The sequence below is a fragment of the Papio anubis genome, chromosome 7, assembly GCF_008728515.1.
Source record: "Papio anubis isolate 15944 chromosome 7, Panubis1.0, whole genome shotgun sequence".
In the NCBI taxonomy this organism is placed as follows: Eukaryota; Metazoa; Chordata; class Mammalia; order Primates; family Cercopithecidae; genus Papio; species Papio anubis.
This window is the reverse complement of record NC_044982.1, coordinates 15,924,283-15,942,035: the sequence shown is the minus strand read 5'-3', so window position 1 is coordinate 15,942,035 and position 17,753 is coordinate 15,924,283. Positions and strand designations below refer to the sequence as shown.

The following is a 17,753-nucleotide window of genomic DNA, read 5'->3' as shown; positions in this document are numbered from 1 at the left end:
GTGCGTGTGTGTGTTTTGTGACTTGTCTTTCATCCAAAAGTCTGGTGCATATAAAATCTAGTTGTTTGAAGGACCTCATTAATCAAAGTTTACTTTTCATTAAAACACATAGAAATACTATTTTACTGTACTTCTGGAATATTTTAAGAATCTCAAGATAACTCTTGAAATAATAACTATGTTTGGCTAGGGTAGGGCTTAGAAAGAAGACACAACTGCCCCTGAGGAAGCTCTGGGGCACGCGGCATCATCGTGACTTTCCATTGTTCACCTCAGGAAATGAGTCAGAGCAGCACTGGTCAGGGCCAGGTTCAATGTCTCAAACCATTCCCTAGGAAGACTTCGCTGACTCCCTGGAAACTGCTCCCAACCACTGGACTCGCACCTCTAGTAGCTCACACCCTAGTTTAGTTTTAGCCTTGGCCCTACCCCAGTGAGTCCCAGACTTGGGCAGGGGCCAAAGATAAAGTGAAAAGGGCAGATATTTCTGAATTCTGAGCTGTATGAAGAACTCTCGATGAAAATAAATTAGAGAAGTTCAGACAAATACTGAAGTAACAATTCCCTCCCATCTTCTAGAAACATGCATATTAATATACAAAACCTTCACTAATTAGGTGATCCGTGAATGCTGCAGTCTCAGGAACCACGTTAGAGGTAAAATCACAGGAACCTTGAACATTTCGTATCTCGTGCTGATCTGTGTTTGTGAGCTCCTGGGCTCTGCATGCCGGGGACCTGCTCTTTGTCTGTTTGTCTACTGAATGTAGGCAGGAATGCAAAATGGCTGTGCAGAAAAGCATGCGAGATCTGCCCAAGTGGGGCAGCGGCTGAGGGGGCCCTGGATACCTTCCCCATTCTTGCTGCCTCCTGGGAGCCTATCCAGATAGGGAGCTGTAGCGGGGCTGGCTGTCAAACCTCTCCGAAGGAAAGTGAGCATCTATCACCAGGTAAGAGAAATAACGGACCAGGCTGAGGGGGGCAGGGGGCAAGTATGTTGAAATCTTAATTTGAGAAGGTGTTTGACAACTGGCCGATCAGAATGGTAAGAGAAGTCAAAAGAGATGTGCCAGTAGCACGTGGTGACCGGGAGAAGGCAGATGGGAGTGTGAAACCAGAGAACTCGGCTGGGAATAGACAGTCTGAGATCAGCCCAGTGCTGCCCAGGGAGAGGGATGTCATCGAATCCATCGACCCAGGCCCTCGGCAGGGAGGAGGGATTCCTTTCAGGTTGCCATGTGGCTGGAAGGAAACTGACCACGATTCATTTTCACCACCATTTCTGAGGGCCCACCGTAGGCTGCTCTTGGAGCCACTGCTCTCCTGGCTGGGTTTCCAAAGCACCCCAATCCCAGAAGGTGTTCCATCTCTGCAAAGAGCAGCCTCTGGTCCCAGGCTGAGTCACTGTCACTGAAAATCAATACTGTCACTGGCCTGACCTCTGCCAGGTGGGCCAATGATGCTGGGATGACAGCTGTGCATGTCCTGGAGCTGGGAGGCCTCAAACCCCCCCGAGGCCCCTCTGGCAACAGCTGGAAGGGATGAGAAAGGATGGAAGAGTTCATGTGACCATTCCCACTAGATACCGAATACTGCATGGGGCCTCCCAAAGTGCACATCCTCAATAATGTCACGTGAATCATCGAATTCCTGAACAGTTACACAGGAAATATACAATCCTTAGATCATCTAGCTTAACCAATTGCTGCACTGATGTGCTATTCACTGGGGTTCATCAGAAAACACATAGATGTTTCCAATTAATCCAAAGCTGGAAAGGCCTTGGGTCCAATAACACTTTGCCACTCAGAGTGTGTCCGGGGCAGGCAGCCTCAGAATCCCCCGGGAGCTTGCAAGACATAGAAGAATCTCCAGGTTCTCCCCTCACCTTAGACCCACTGAGTCAGAATCTGCATGTAACCAGATCACCAGGGGATTCCTGTGCAAATTTAAGATCAGTGACGAAGCACCACTCTTGTTCATAACTCTCCGTCCTAACCTGCCATGGTCTGATTTTAAAAAGAAAAAAGACTTGCCAGGGAAGAGTTCTCACAATCCCCGCACTTAAGAAATTCTGGGCTCATTTCATTCCAAGAAGAACTGGGGGAGCATGTCTTGGAAGACATTTTTCAGGATGATTTTGCTCTTAAATTCGGTGGGAATTCTGAACAACCATTTACATTAAGCCCCCAAAGGAAGGCCACCCCTGCCCGTGTCTTGAACAGAATGCCTCCTTCCTTCTGAAGGGGTCCCCTGGATCACATTCGGAAGGTGCTATCGCCCTGCCTGGGTCCTCCACATGTCTCCAGTGAAGAAGCTGGGGAGGCCACAGTGTACCCACTGAGGGGGTACCATTCATACTGTCACCCCCATAAAAGGCACCTGCTTGAGTCTGCAGAGCACTGAGTAATCATCCCCTTCCCATTGTGGGTTCCCCAGGGGCTGAAAACTCAAATGTCTTCCAAAACAGGCAAGTGTGACCACAAGGTCAGCAAATTCAAACTTTTTGAAATGTGTACCGGCCTAACACAACCCTGCTAGCTGATGCCAGCTTACAGGCTGCCAGCTGGAAACCGTTTCTATATGCTTTTCATACATCAAACCTGAGTACCTGGTTTCTGTTACAAAACCGCAACTGCATGCCAGCCCCAGTCAGTCCAGGCTGCCAACAGAACCAGTAATGGGGGGTTTGAAGAGCATGGATGACTCCTCTGCTAAGCGCATCTTTTCTAGGAAGGAAGCCCTGGCAAGTCACTGGCCTGAGGAGCTTTTTGGCGAACTTCTGCCTGGGAGTTATTTAACCACAAAGGAAGTTCTAGAAACTTAACCACTTTTATTTATCTTATTTTGTTTTGCTCGAGACAGGGTCTTGTTCTGTTGCCCAGGCTGAAGTGCAGTGGCTCGAGGGTCAAGACCCTCAACCTTCCGGGGCTCAAGAGAGCCTCCCGCCTCAGCCTCCTGGGTAGCTGGGACTGCAGGCATGCGTCACCATGACTGGCTAATTTTAAAAAAAAGTTTAGTAGAGATGGGGGTCTCACTATGTTGACCAGGCTGGTCTTGAACTCCCAGGTTCAAGAGATCCTCCTGCCTCAGCCTCCCAAAGTGCTGGGAGTATAGGTGTGAGTCACTGCACCCAGCCCATGTGACCACATTTAATGTCCCCGGCTGCTGGAGAAGGGGTCGCAGCACACCAGGCTGGCACATCTGGGACACTCACATGGCGTTCCTGCCACTCCAGTCTCACCCATCAATGTGAGCGCAGGGCTGCATCATCCCAACCTAGACTCCCAGATCCACTGTCCTGGAAAAATCCAGGCCACACCTATTTAGCAAAATGAAGTTTCTCAGGGCCAAAGTATGAGGAGGAGATACCTCGTTCTTCAGAACTTAGCAGCCCTTATCTCAGCTGGGAGGCTGCGGTGAGTGGCGGTGCTGGGGCCGAGGCCGTGGCCATCCTGGGTGGTTTGGCTGCACCTCCTGGTGTCCTAATCCTCCCTCCTCTTTGTGACAGGCAGGAGCTCCTGTTAGAGCTCATATCAGTTACATTTTGCTTCTCATTTCAGTCAAAGTGTCAACAATCTGGAATACTCCCCCATCCTTCTAGCGGTATTTTTAGCATGAACAAACAACTGACATAGTTAGCTGGAATAAATCACCTCAAGAAACCCCAGTTTGGCTCATTTTTTGCTCCCACGTCAGCTATTAATCTCCACTCAGATCAGCATCCAGGAGCCGGCACCTAAGCTGGAGATGACCTGGTCAGGTGCCACTGAAAACACCTCTTGAACCTCACTGCCGGTGTTCCAAAGACCTCTCCAGTCCCTGTGAGTGACATTTTAATGAAGGGAGCCATTTCATGTAGTGCCATCCGCGAAGCCAGAGAGTCTAGACAGCCAGGGCTATTCCTGAGGGCTCCCTGAGCGCATGGTGTTAGGGCTGGGGGCCTGCAAAGCAAGTGAGGGGCCCAAAACCCACCCCCCGATTTGGAAAATGAATTGAACAAGTGCCTTTGGAACAGGAAGTGTCAAATAGCCATCTGCTAAGTACATATGTGAACAGGACATGTTTGAAAGCAAGTCTTCCTGTCAGACTACTCTGGCTCCTAAAAGAAATATATTGTTCTCTCTGAACCATAAAGCTTTTTGGTAATTTCTGACATTTGGGAAGCAAGTCCCAGGCCTCTTCTGCTCTGCCAGCCTGCCTCTCCTAGAGGGCCTTCTCTCTGGAGGATCTCTCGGTCTTTATTTCTGGCTGAGCCCCCAAGGCCCTGATTTCCCCACATGCCCCAGTTTGAGGAGGGGAGCACAGTGAAGAAATGAGACATTGGGACGCAGTTCAGCAGACAACGGCGGATGTCAAAAGAATGGGAATCCGACCACCTAGACCTAGAAGGGGAAGGGCCTGGGCCACGATGTGATATGGACTTCATCCATAAAGCTCTGTGATATAGAAATGACGCCTTCTGCACAGTCAGGGGGGAACTAGGAAGGAAGGGGCCTGGCAGGGCACCGGGAAGCCCAAGCGGCTCTCCAGGACCAGAGGTGGATGTGTCTCTCTGGACTCCGGGGCCACATGGGACTGCACATCCTTGCATCCACCAGCCGCTCCTGTGAATCCTGGCCTGTTTTACATTTCCTGCCTTCTCTGCCTTCATTTCCTGTGTGTTCCCACGAGGGGCTGTTTGGTTTCGCATGGCTTGATTCCACTGTGCCAAGGGACACTGAAGGCAGGACTTTTGTCCATGCCTGGCCTGGAGCTTGGAAACAGTCAGCCCTCCTCCCTGAAGGTGAGCGATTCTTCGGAGGTGTGGCACGCTCCAGTGTGATTCTGCCTCCACATCTCACTGTGCGCTGCGTGAAGACAGGGTCGGTGCTCTGTCTCCGGCCTTGGCCCTCCTGAGCCTGGCACCATGCCTGGCTGAAAGCAGGCGCTCTCTACCCATGAACTGGGGGAGTGTTCAAAGGACAGTGAATCTGATCATCTGAAGGTGGCTTATCAGTTCTCACCAGTTGTTTTCAGCTCAGGATCCCCACAAGAATACTTATAGGATAAATTTGGAGATTCTCTTCTTTCTCTTCCCTGCTCTCAGGTTCCTTTTTTTTTTTTTTTTTTTTTTTTAAAATAGTACTTTCCTTATGCAAAAATGCAAAAGATCATTTTTTTTCACAGCTGACTGGACCAGCAGGCACCTTATACCGCCGATTTGCAGAAAGTATGGTCATCATTTTATCAGATAGTGAAACTCAGTAAAGTAGAAATCAAAATGGATAATAGATGAAACACAGGCAGACACAAGCTTAGCTATGAACAAAGAGCTGCCAGGCTACTCTGCACGGACAAAAGTTTCGAGCATGCATTGCACAGACAGGTATTAATGTTTGTAGCAGACAGCCCGGAGCCAGGTGCTTGGGAGCCAGAGGTTTCCAGGAAACACCTGCAAGAAGTCTGAAGAGGACACTCTCATACTCTGAATTGTTGAATGAGATATGGGGAGAACTTGGAGATCTTGGAAAGAAAAGCATGAAAATAAATACACCTTCTGGAAGCTATGACTGGTGGAGAGTGGCTTTGGTGTGGGCCTCGCCATGGTGCCCCTCCTGGCCCGGCCTGGCCTCTCCCAGCTGCTCAGCTTTCTGAACCCGGGGCGGCCAGCCAGTGCTCTCTTAGGTGGCTGACAGGGAGGCTGGGATGCCCTGAGGGCTTCCTCTCCAGCATCCTCAGAAAAAAACTAGAAAAGGGAACTTCCCTGGAAAGGAAGCAGACTATCCCATGAGGATTTAAACTGGGGGACACCAGTCATAAGCAAGCCTAGTACTGGCTGTGGAAATGGGGGGAGGGGTTTGGGCCAGCACCACTCCCAATCTCAGGACGTGCCGTCTCCAACCCCGGAGAAAGGAGGATCCTCTCATAAACAAATGTGGCTTCCAATACATTTTCCCACCATCTGCCCTCTTCCAATTCTTCTACTTTTGCCTCATAAACCAAATCTTCAGTTTCCAAACAATTTTTCCTCGCATTTGGTGGATTTTGTCCCTCTTGACAAGCATCTATGTTTAGTGAAGGCAACAGCACAGAGCCAAAGCCTCACAGAAAGAGGACACCCACGTGCATGGGGTGCTGGGAGGCTGCTTCCGTGGCTCAGCAAGTCCATCCCGGAAGAACATTGGCTCCGTGATCCAGAGCCAGAGAATCTCAAGGGCAGAAGGGTCCCTCGTCATCTACGAATGCGGGAAACCCTCCTGCAGTCACACATGTCAACAGAGGGAGCTCAGAAAGTTTCCTTTCTTTAAAATGTAGTAAAATATATGTAACATAAAATTTGCCAATGAGCCATTTTCAGCGTACAGTTTAGTGGCACTGTGTACATTCACACTGTTGTGCAGCCATCATCAGCTTCCATTTCCAGTACTCTGCGCGTGTTGCACCCACTGAACAATAGCTTCCCATTCCCCTCCCAGCCCTGGCAACCACCCTTCTACTTTCTGTCTCTCTGAGTTTGACTACTCCAGGTACCACATATAAGTAGAGTCACACATTATTTGTCCTTTTGTGACTGGCTTATTGCACTTAGCATAATGTCCTCAATTTTCATCTATGTTAGTACATCCATCAGAATGTCCTTGTTCTTCTTCTTCTTTTTTTTTTTTTTTGAGACAGAGTCTCGCTCTGTTGCCCATGTAGAAGTGCAGTGGCGCAATCTCGGCTCACCGCAAGCTCCGCCTCCTGGGTTCACGCCATTCTCATGCCTCAACCTCCCGAGTAGCTGGGACTACAGGTGCCTGCCACCACGCCCGGCTAATTTTTTGTGTTTTTAGTAGAGACGGGGTTTCACTGTGTTAGCCAGGATGGTCTCCATCTCCTGACTTCGTGATCTGCCTGCCTCGGCCTCCCAAAGTGTTGGGATTACAGGCGTGAGCCACCGCGCCCAGCCATGTCCTTCCTTCTTAAAGCTGAATAATATTCCATTGTATGTGTAAACAGCATTTTGCTTATCCATTCATTCATTGACAGGCACTTGGCTTGCTCCCACCTTTTGGCTATTGAGAATTATGCTGCTGTGAACGCGGGTGTATAGATCTGTTCAAGTCCCTGTTTTCAATTCTTTTGGGCAGAAACCCAGAAGTGGAACTGCTGGATCACATGATAATTCTATTTTTAATGTTTTGAGGAACCACCATACTGTTTTCCATAGAGTCTGCACCAATTTTTTTTTTTTTTTTTTTGAGACAGATTCTCACTCTGTCACCCAGGCTAGAGCGCAATGGCGTGGTCTCAGCTCACTGAAACCTCCGCCTCCCAGGTTCAAGCGATTCTCCTGCCTTAGCCTCCCGAGAAGCTAGGACTACAGGCATGTGCCACCACATCCGGCTAATTTTTTATTTTTAGTAGAGACGGGGTTTCACTAGGTTGGCCAGGATGGTCTCGAACTCCTGACTTCGTGATCTGCCTGCCTCAGCCTCCCAAAGTGCTGGGATTCCAGGCATGAGCCACTGCGCCTGGCCTGAGTCTACACAGTTTTATATTCCTACTAGCAATGCACAAGGGTTCCTATCTCTCTACATCCTTACCAACACTTGTGACTTTGTTTCTTTGATAAAATCCATCCTAATGGGTATGAAGTGGTATCTCATTGTGGTTTTGTTTTTCATTTCCCAAATGATTAGTGATGTAGAGACTCTTTTCGTGTGCTTATTGGCTATCTGTATATCTTCTTTGGAGAAACATCTATGCAACTCCTTTCCTTTGCCCATTTCCTAAAGGAGATGGGGTTTTGTTTTGTCTGGGTTGTGGAAAGTTGATTTTCAATAAGCTACTGCACCACTAAGTCCGACTCCACTGTGACCCTTGTTGCCGTCCAGGCTGCCACCCACTCTCCTGTGTCCAAAGACCTCCCTCCCTACTGGCATCGCTGGGGTGGTTACTGTGTACTCACTCCTTCAGGTATCAGTGGATCATTTCTCTAGTTTAATGAGATGAACAGCCTCTTTCCCTGTGGTCTAACTTCTTATCAAATGCTCATTTAGTGGGCATGTTCATTGCTTCATCACTCAGCTCAGGCAAAAAAAATTGCCCACAACCCCGGGTCAATTTTAATCACTAAATCAAAACATTATTCAATATGATGTTTCGACTTAAACTGAACTTCTCTGAGAGTATGTGTGTGTGTGTCCAAGTGAAAAAGAAACATTAGTCTCACTTGCCAAGTAATGATTTTTAAAAAAATTAGATGTATACTCCACTCAAGTAAAGAATGATCATAACTCTGTCTCCTAGTTTTTTGATTGCAGATTAACAGGGGAGACAGCATAAAACTCCTGCTTATCTGGGTTATAAGTTCTAATGGAGCAGAAACTGACTTCTTCACGGCAGTAATCCCCAACATCTAGCACGGCCCCTGGCATGTGGCAGAAACTCAATGCTTCAAAGTCAGTTCGTGGTTACGAGAACAGACGGTGAGGCCAGATTGCCTGGGTTGAAATCATGGCTCTGCCATTTTCCAGGTGCATAATCTTGGACAAATTACTTAACTTCTCTGTGCCTCAGTTTCCTTATCTGTAAAATGAAAATAATAATAAAACTACCCACCGTAGATAGTTCTTGTGAGGATTAGTTAAAAATGCGTAAAGTGCTATTAAGAGTGCCTGTCACAATGCAGGGTATAAACATTAGTGGTTATTAATGCTGAAAGAATGACTGCTTAAGTGAATGAATGTTATATGTGTTCACTTCTTCCCATACAGTTAGTTTCCACTGATGTAAAAGGAAATGTGATTGCCTGATAAAATCTGCATTCACATGTATAAGAGCTGAGGCCACGGACAGAAGTGTTCTAGAAGACCTCTGTGCCTCCAAACAGGTGACTGAGGGTATGTCTCAATATCACCTGATGTCTTATAATTATGGGACAGAGAAAACACTTCAAACACTTGTGCGTACAGCATCCTGATCTCATATTCATATTAGTAATCTTGAGAGGTTTGCTTTGTGGTGACATCTGATGTTTTCTTAAGTGTGCTATTGATGTGATGATCTCTCTGGGAGCACACGAATAGGAGTGAGTATATGTTGTATTTAAATAGGAAACAATAAGAATTCAAATCAATTAGAAATCTATTGAAGAACTGCATAACCACAGTTGTCTCAGGGCAAGAAAGTTAAATTCTGGCAGTGGCTTTCCTTAGCCATTGTAAGGCTCGCTGAATTAGAATACAACCTTTCAGTAACACTGAAGTTCTTAAATGTCACCATAAAAGTATGAGACTATCTGGTATATATTCCAAAGACAAAAAATAACAAACTGTCAGTTCTTAACCTGATATTTTTTTCTAAAAATGAATTTCAATGGCAGAAACACAGTCTGGGGGCCTGATCAAAGCTCTCGACCAACAGTGTCTCACTGCCATTGAGAGAGACAATTATGTACTCCAAACATCACCTGGTACCTTCTACCTTTTTGGGCCAATGAGGAAAATTACTAAGTAAAATGTATTAATGAAGGGAATCTTCTACAAAGCTGTACTGCAAAAGAGGAAAATCAGGGCTCTCATGGCAAATATAATAGATAGTGAATCCATGGAATTCATCAGAATTCATGAACACCTTTCAACATAAAAATGAGTACTTTGTTAATTTTTTGTTGGGGGAGGAGGGAAGGAGTCTCGCTCTGTGACCCAGGCTGGAGTGCAGTGGCGCGTTCTCAGCTCATTGCAACCTCTGCCTCCCGGGTTCAAGTGATTCTCCGGCTTCAGCCTCCTGAGTAGCTGGGATTACAGGCATGTACCACCATGCCCGGATAATTTTTGTATTTTTAGCAGACAAGGGGTTTTGCCATGTTGTTCAGGCTGGTCTTAAACTCCTGACCTCAGGTGATCCACCCACCTTGGCCTCCCAAAGTGCTGGGAATCCAGGCATGAGCCACGACGCCTGGCCCATTGTTAAGTTTTATTTTGGGAAAAGCTTACAATGTGTCTGAGATAACTATTACATAATCAGTTAATATTAACTTTTCATCCTTTTGTTTAGATATTTAATAGTTCAGCGGTTTAAAAAATAATTTTTCAACAAAAAGAAGGCAGATTAAGAGGATCAACAAAAAGACAAGACACATGAAAATGGCAGATGCAAATCCAGCCATAGCATTAATTATACTAAATGTGAATGGACAAAATGCTTGAGACAGAAGGCAGAGGTTATCAGACTAAGTAAAAAAGATCTGCTATTTATTATATAAGAAGACAGGTAGGCTGGGTGAGGTGGTTCAGGCCTGTAATCCCAATATTATGGGAGGCCGTGGTGGGTGAATTACCAGAGGTCAGGAGTTCAAGACCAGCCCGGCCAACATGGCAAAACCCTGTCTATACTAAAAATACAAAATGTAGCCAGGTGTGGTGGCATGTGCCTGCAGTCCCAGCTACTCAGGAGGTCAAGGCACGAGAATCGCTTGAACCCAGGAGGCAGAGGTTACAGTGAGCTGAGATCATGCCACTGCACTCCAGCCTGGGAGACAGAACAAGACTCTGTCTCAAAAAAACAAAACAAAAAAAAGAAGAGAAGTAATACATGAAGAAAGAATGACTGGGAACTTCTTGGAAATGATAAATAATACAAACAATACCAATACAGTTTTAAACAGCCCAATGAATACTGAACAGGATTCACCCTTAGATGTGTCACAGCAAAAATGTACAATAGCGGTAACAACAGCAATTACAAGCAACCAGAAAGAAAAGACAGATGACGTTAAAATGAACTACAAGTAAACAAATAGTTGACTTCTTAACCACGACAAAAGGAGTAAGATCACTTGTGCTCCTTTTGTCGTTGTGAGAAGTCAACTATTTGTGAGAAAATGTTTGAGCCTAGAATTGTATATCCAATTTGAAAAACTTCTTTGGAGAGTAACGCCAAATACACTTATAGATACAGTCTAAGAAAGTCTGCCAGCAATAGACCCTCACTAAAATTTCTTGGGTAATCACTAAAGAAGAAGAACCAAAAGAGAATGTTTCTCTTCCATATTAGCAGAGAAAAAATGTAAAAATATAATAGATCTAAAAAAAAGCAGAAAAGGAAAGGATACGATAAGGAACAAAAGGAAAGTCAAATAGAAAGCATAAATAGCATGGTAGACACAAATATAAATATATTGGTATTTAGGATAAGTAGAAATGAACTAAATATTCCAGATACCATAAGCCTGGGTTTTAAAAAATTATCAGTGTATATAGGCTGGGTATGGTGGCTCGCACCTGTAATCCCAGCACTTTGGGAGGCCGAGGCGGGCAGACCACAAGGTCAGGAGATCGAGACCATCCTGGCTAACACAGTGAAACCCCATCTCTACTACAAATACGAAAAATTAGCCAGGCATGGTGGCGGATGCCTATAGTCCCAGCTACTCGGGAGGCTGAGGCAGGAGAATGGCGTGAACCCAGGAGGCGGAGCATGCAGTGAGCCGAGATCGCGCCACTGCACTCCAGCCTGGGTGATAGAGTGAGACTCTGCCTCAAAAAACAAAAACAAAACAAAACAAAAAAACAAAAAAAAAAACCAAAAAACTATATATAATAAGCAGAAGAGTATATCCAAAACATATTTTAAAAATTCAAATAGAGGCCAGGTGTGGTGGCTCATGCCTGCAATCCCAGCACTTTGGGAGGCCAAGGCGGGCAGATCTCTTGAGGTCAGGAGTTCGAGACCAGTCTGGCCAACATGGTGAAACCCCATCTCTACTGAAATATATTAAAAATATAAAAATTAGCAGGGTGTGGTGGTGCGCACCTGTAATCCCAACTACTCAGGAGGCTGAGGCAGGAGAATCACTTGAACCCGGGAGGCAGAGGTTGCAGTGAGCTGAGATTGCGCCTCTGCACTCCAGCCTGGCCGACAGAGCGAGACTCCGTAGCAAAAAAAAAAAAAAAATGTTCAAAAAGAATGGAAAACGATAGTCCAAGTCTATATATGTGTATATGTATACATGTGTGTACACTCACACACATATTTGTACAGATGTATAGCTACATATATATATGTATGTGGCTATATGTATATCATACAAAATAGACTTTGAAGCAAAATGCCTTGTATCTTACAACATAATGATAAAAGGTTGAATGTACCATACCAGAATACACAGCAACTCTAAATTTATATGCAACTAATAGCACAGCTTTGAAATATAGAAAGGAAAAACTGCTATAACGATGTGGTAAAAAAAAAAAAAAAGCCAATCTGCCATCCCAGTGGTAGATTTCAACGTACCTCCTCTCAACAAATGATAGATTCAGTAGACAAAAAGCATCTATGAAAACAAAAAAGCTCTGAGTAGCATAATTAATAGCTTAACCTAATAAAATATATAAAAATTTCCTCAACAAATGCAGAAAACATTCTTTTCAGGCACACATGGAATATTTACAAGGAGTAACCACTGGGCCACAAAATAAGTTTGACCAATTTCAAATGTATATGTAGGCTTTAAACATAATTTAATGAAGCTAAAAGCTCATAACAAAAGTTGAAAAAACTCATATTTGACAATTGTAAAACACAGTTCAAAGACAACTAATGGGTCAAAAAGAAAAGAATAACAGAAATTTCAAAATATTTAGAATTATACAATAATAAAAATTTCAGATATTGAAACTTGTAGTTTACAGCTACAGCAGTATTTAGAGGAAAATTTTTAGTCTTAAATGCTTATGTCAGAAAATAAGGCAAAAAATGAATGAACACCAAACTAGGAGATTAAGAAGAAAAAAAAACCCCAAAATACAACAAAACAGAACTTAAAGAAAAAAGAAGATAGAAAATAATGAAAATGAGAATAGAAATTCATGGAAGAGAAAGTAAACCTACAAGCGAGTTGACAAAACAGTTACTGGTTCTTGGAACGGATCAGTGTAACAGACAGGTATCTGGCAAGACTGTTCAAGAAAAGAAAGTGCATTAAACAATATTAGAATTGAAAAAACTTAACCAACAAATGCTATATGAAAAATAAACATTATGCCAATAAAATTTAAAATGTAGATGAAATGGACAAGTCTTTACATATAATATATATTACAGCTTATACATTATACATAGCTTAATAAAAAAAGAAATAGAATATCTGAACAGACTATAATCATTTTTAAAAAGCATTAGAAATCTTCCCAGAGAAAAAAACCCAGCCCCACATGGTTTTACAGATGCATTCTACCAAAACTTAACATTCTCAGAACGAATAATTCCCAAACATGCAAAAAGAAAAAGTACTACTCCAACTCACTTTATGAGGCTGGCCTAACCTTGATGCCAAAACCTGGCAAGAACAGAAGGAGAAAGGAAAAGAATAGGCCTATTTTGCAAATGAACACAAACGTGAAATTCTCTAAAAAATAAGTAAAGTGAATCCATAAAAAAGCTAATTTATCATAATCAAGCTGGGCTTATTCCAAGTATGTAAGGTGAGTTTAACATTTAAAAATATAAATTAATATATAGCATTCATAGATGATAGGAATAGTCACATAATCATCTCAATAGATACAGAAAAGGCATTTGATAAAATCTGCTATCAATTCATCATTAAAGAAAACCAACTCTTAACAAACCAGGAAGAAGGAAACTTCTTTAATCTCTTAAATAGTATCTACAAACAAACCTGTAACAAGCACAATTCTTTTTTTCTGAGGCAGGGCCTCGCTCTGTTGCCCAGACTGGAGTGTAGTAGTGCAGCCTTGACTTCCCGGGCTCAATTGATCCTCCTACTTCAGCTTTCTGAGTGGCTGGGACCACAGGTGCACGCCATCACATCTGGCTACCTTTTTTTTTTTTTTTTTTTTCTGTCTTAGAGATGGGGGTCTCACAATGTTGCCCAGGCTGGTCTTGAACTCCTGAGCTCAAGCGATCCTCCTACCTTGGCCTCTCAAAGTGCTGGGATTACAGGTGTAGACCACTGCACCCAGCTAAATGTAATTCTTAATGGTAAAACATTGAAAGAATTTTCTCATTTAACTACTAGGTCCTAACTAGTACAGGTTTTAAAAAAAAATGGAAAGATTAGAGAAAAAGAAACAATTTTAATCACCTCAGAAAAAAAGTCATTACCTATGTAGAAATTCCAAACTGCATTATATATGTCATTAGACTTACTAAGAATTTAGCTGGGTCAAGAAGAATGTGCAAAAACCAGTTGCCTTTCTATACCTTCATGACAAGTACATAGTAAATTTGATTACAAAAATATTCTGTATACATATAGTGCATACAAAAGCATGAAAAATTTTTTCAGGTAACTAGAAATAAGTCTAGTAAAAAATGGGCAAAATATTTACTAAAAATTTATAAAAACATCCAAAGATACTTGTAAAGGCCTAAATAATTAGGGAGCTATAATGGCTATGGATTAGAAAACCTACTGTCGAAAATATACAATTCTCTCCAAATTGAGCTATTAAATTAAACTAATTCCAAAGTCTCCAGAAGTTTTCTGTGCAACTTGACGAGCTGATTTGAAAATTTACATGAAAGTTCAAAGGCCCAGCACAAGCCATGGCAATCCAAAGAGCAGGATACAGAGAGGGATCCACCTTACGTATAATGAAGCTACAACAATGACCAGACAGTGACAATCACATGGGACGGGCACGATGGCCAATGGAACGAAATAGGAAGCTTAGAAACACCTACGGACATTTGGTTGATGACAAAGGTGGCACTGTGGAGCAACAGGGCAAAGAATCTTTTCAGCGTTTGATGCTGGGACAATTGAATATCCTATGGGGAAAATTACACTGGCTCCCTCATACCATACACACATAAAACAGTCCATTCTAGGTGGGCCCTTAGGTTTCAGTGTGAAAGACAGCACACAAGAGCTTTTAGAAGATGATTTAAGAGACTACCTTCGTGATCTTGGAGAAGGGAAAGGTTTCTTAAACTAGACATAGAAAGTACTGTCCATAAAGGAAACGACTTCTACTTTCTATTACTTTAAAATTAAGAACTTCTGTTTATCAAAAGACATCATGAAGAGAAAGCAAACAAAATCACAGCTTGGGAAAAGATTTCTGCAACACGTATAACCAAGAAAAAGACTTGTAACCATAATATATAAAGAAATATTATTAAGAAAAAGACCATCCAGTGAAAAAGACCATCCAATAAAAAAGAAGGAATTTCACATACACTTCACAAAAGAGAAAAGCTGAATGACGAATAGACAAATAAAAAGATGTCCAAACTCATTAGTAATGAAGGACACGAAACTTAAACTCACAAGGTGACATCATTTACCAGCAACCATCCTGCCAAAAATACGAAGTCGGGCAGCACTAAGTATTGGTGTATGGAACCACAGGGGTCTTGGGCGCTGCTGATGGGAGTGTAAACTAACACAACCCCTTTGAAAAACAGTTTGGAAGTATTTGGTAAAGTTGAAGATACGCACATCCTATGACCTAACCATTTCACTCATAGAGAAATCCTTGAACGTGTGCACCAGGAGCCCTGTAAAAAATATTTACAAGCACTGTTCATAATAGCCAAAACCTGAAAACAACCCACGTATCTATTCACAGTAGACTAAGTAAGGAAATCTTAGTGCATTTACACAATAAATACTATTCATTCATGCAACCCAACGAGTCACTGCTGTGTGCAACAAGGAGGAGCCTCAGGAATGGGATGTTAAGCAATGAACGCAAGCAGCATAAGGACATATTCAGTCTGATTCCATTTTCTACCACAAGTTTAAAACAGGAAAAACACAATTGTTATTATTTAGGAGTACACGCTGGGGGCAGTGGCTCAGGCCTGTAATCCCAGCACTTTGGGAGGCCGAGGCAGGTGGATCGCTTGAGCTCAGGAGTTTGAGCCCAGCCTGGCCAACATGGTGAAACCCCATCACTACGAAAAATACAAAAATTAGCTGGGCATGATGGCACACACCTGCGCTCCCAGTACTCAGGAGGCTGAAGTGGAAGGATCCATTGAGCTGGGAGGTTGAGAAAGCAGTGAGCTGCAATTGTACCACTGCACTCCAGCCTGGGTGATAAGAGTGAGGCCCTGTCTCAAAAAAAAAAAAAAAAGAAAAAGAAAAAGAAAAAAGCACAATATACATGGTACAGAAACATGAGAGAATGATTAACATAAAATTTAGAATGGTGATTAACCTGTCAGGCGAGAGGCAAAAGGACAGGATACAGAGAAAAGTCATTGGCAATATTACACGGAAAATCCATATACATAGGAAATACATATACATGTTGAAAATACGTGTAAGTATATATGTATAAATAAATCTACACAGGAAATTCACAGGTAATATTAATGTTCTTTTTCCTAAACTAACAATAGGCAAACACATACGTTCATTGTATGATTTTAGATATATTTAATAAATATTCATTTGATTTTATTCAATATTTAGTAACAATTCTAAAGGACTCTAAAATACCATATTTGAACACACTTTAGTAGTATCAGTAGTAATAGTCCTAGAAATATGAGTTTCTACCCATTATTAGGTGATTACCAGATACAATGCCTCAAATGCACTAGCTAAATCAATTCTGACCACAACCCTCTGAGATGGATATTTTATTATTCACATTTTGTAGATGAGGAAATGAGACTCAGAGAGATTTAGTGACTTGCTCAAGGTCACACAACGTAAAAGGGAAGGATTTGGAGTTCTAAACTAGACTTGTCCCATTGTAAGACTGTGCTCTCAACCACTACAAAAAAGCCTTCCCCGTTCCTTTCCTTCCATAGTGGACTAACCCTCTCACACTTCCAAAAATGCCTGCTTCTCCAGAGTAGTGAGCTTATTTGGAGGGTTCCCTGAAGAAAGAATTCCTGATTCTCACAAATCCCTACAGTCAGAAACATCTTCTCAATTGTTGATTCTACTGTTGTCTCGGCCCTGCTTGGAGTGACAAAGTGGCTGAGCTGGTACCTCTCAGCTTAGAACTTTTTGGACCCTGTTAAGCTTATTCAAAGTACTTAAACAGCAAGATTTATCATTTCGTGGTGACAGGAAGGTAACGCTGGAGGGACCAGCTGTCTCCTCTGGTAACTGTCCAACAGGTGGACAGAGCTGACCCTCACGGAGGGAAGGTTTCACCTCCATCAAAACCTCCATCAAGGCCTGACTACCCATTAACCATGTCCTCCACTCCCAGGCTTCAGCAGTCTACGGTTCTGCTGCAGACAAGCTTGTCACAAACAAACAGATAACACTACATGGCAGTTGCAACAAGTGCCCACTTAGTCTTGTTTAGGTTGGTGTTGAAATGTTTTGGCCAGGCTGGGAAGAAACCATGGGATCCACTGATTACATCTGGCCCCAACTTTTAATAAAGTATTCTTGGGAAGAAGTTTCCCATCGCAAAGAAATACAAATATTTAAAAAGCAAACAAGTCACGGACTGCTCTCAGACCTGCTGCCATATGCTTTGCTTTTTTGAGCTTACGGCTTAACATTAAAATAACAGCCTTGCATTCCTCAAATATCTCTACTGCTGTTCCTTACTTCTACTACTTGAAAAGGCTGTCAGCTGCTGTCACTTGGAGGCATTACCATATTAGCCACCACTGTTTACTGCTTACCATGTGGTATGGCTATTAGCTTAATGAGCCTTCTCTTGGATGATACCCTAGGCTGTGGAAGCAGAAACCATATCCTGGAGTCCAATGCCTAATGAAAGAGCGTGTGTGTGTGTGTGTGTGTGTGTGTGTGTGTGTGTTCGAGGGTGAGACAGGGA

General features: G+C 43.1%; 1 protein-coding gene across 7 annotated transcripts in view; it reads right to left on the bottom strand.

Moving 5' to 3' along the window:
- TTC7B (tetratricopeptide repeat domain 7B) overlaps positions 1-17,753 on the bottom strand; it is a 275,212-nt gene that overhangs the window by 85,392 nt on the left and 172,067 nt on the right. The gene's annotated exons all lie outside the window — the stretch shown is intronic.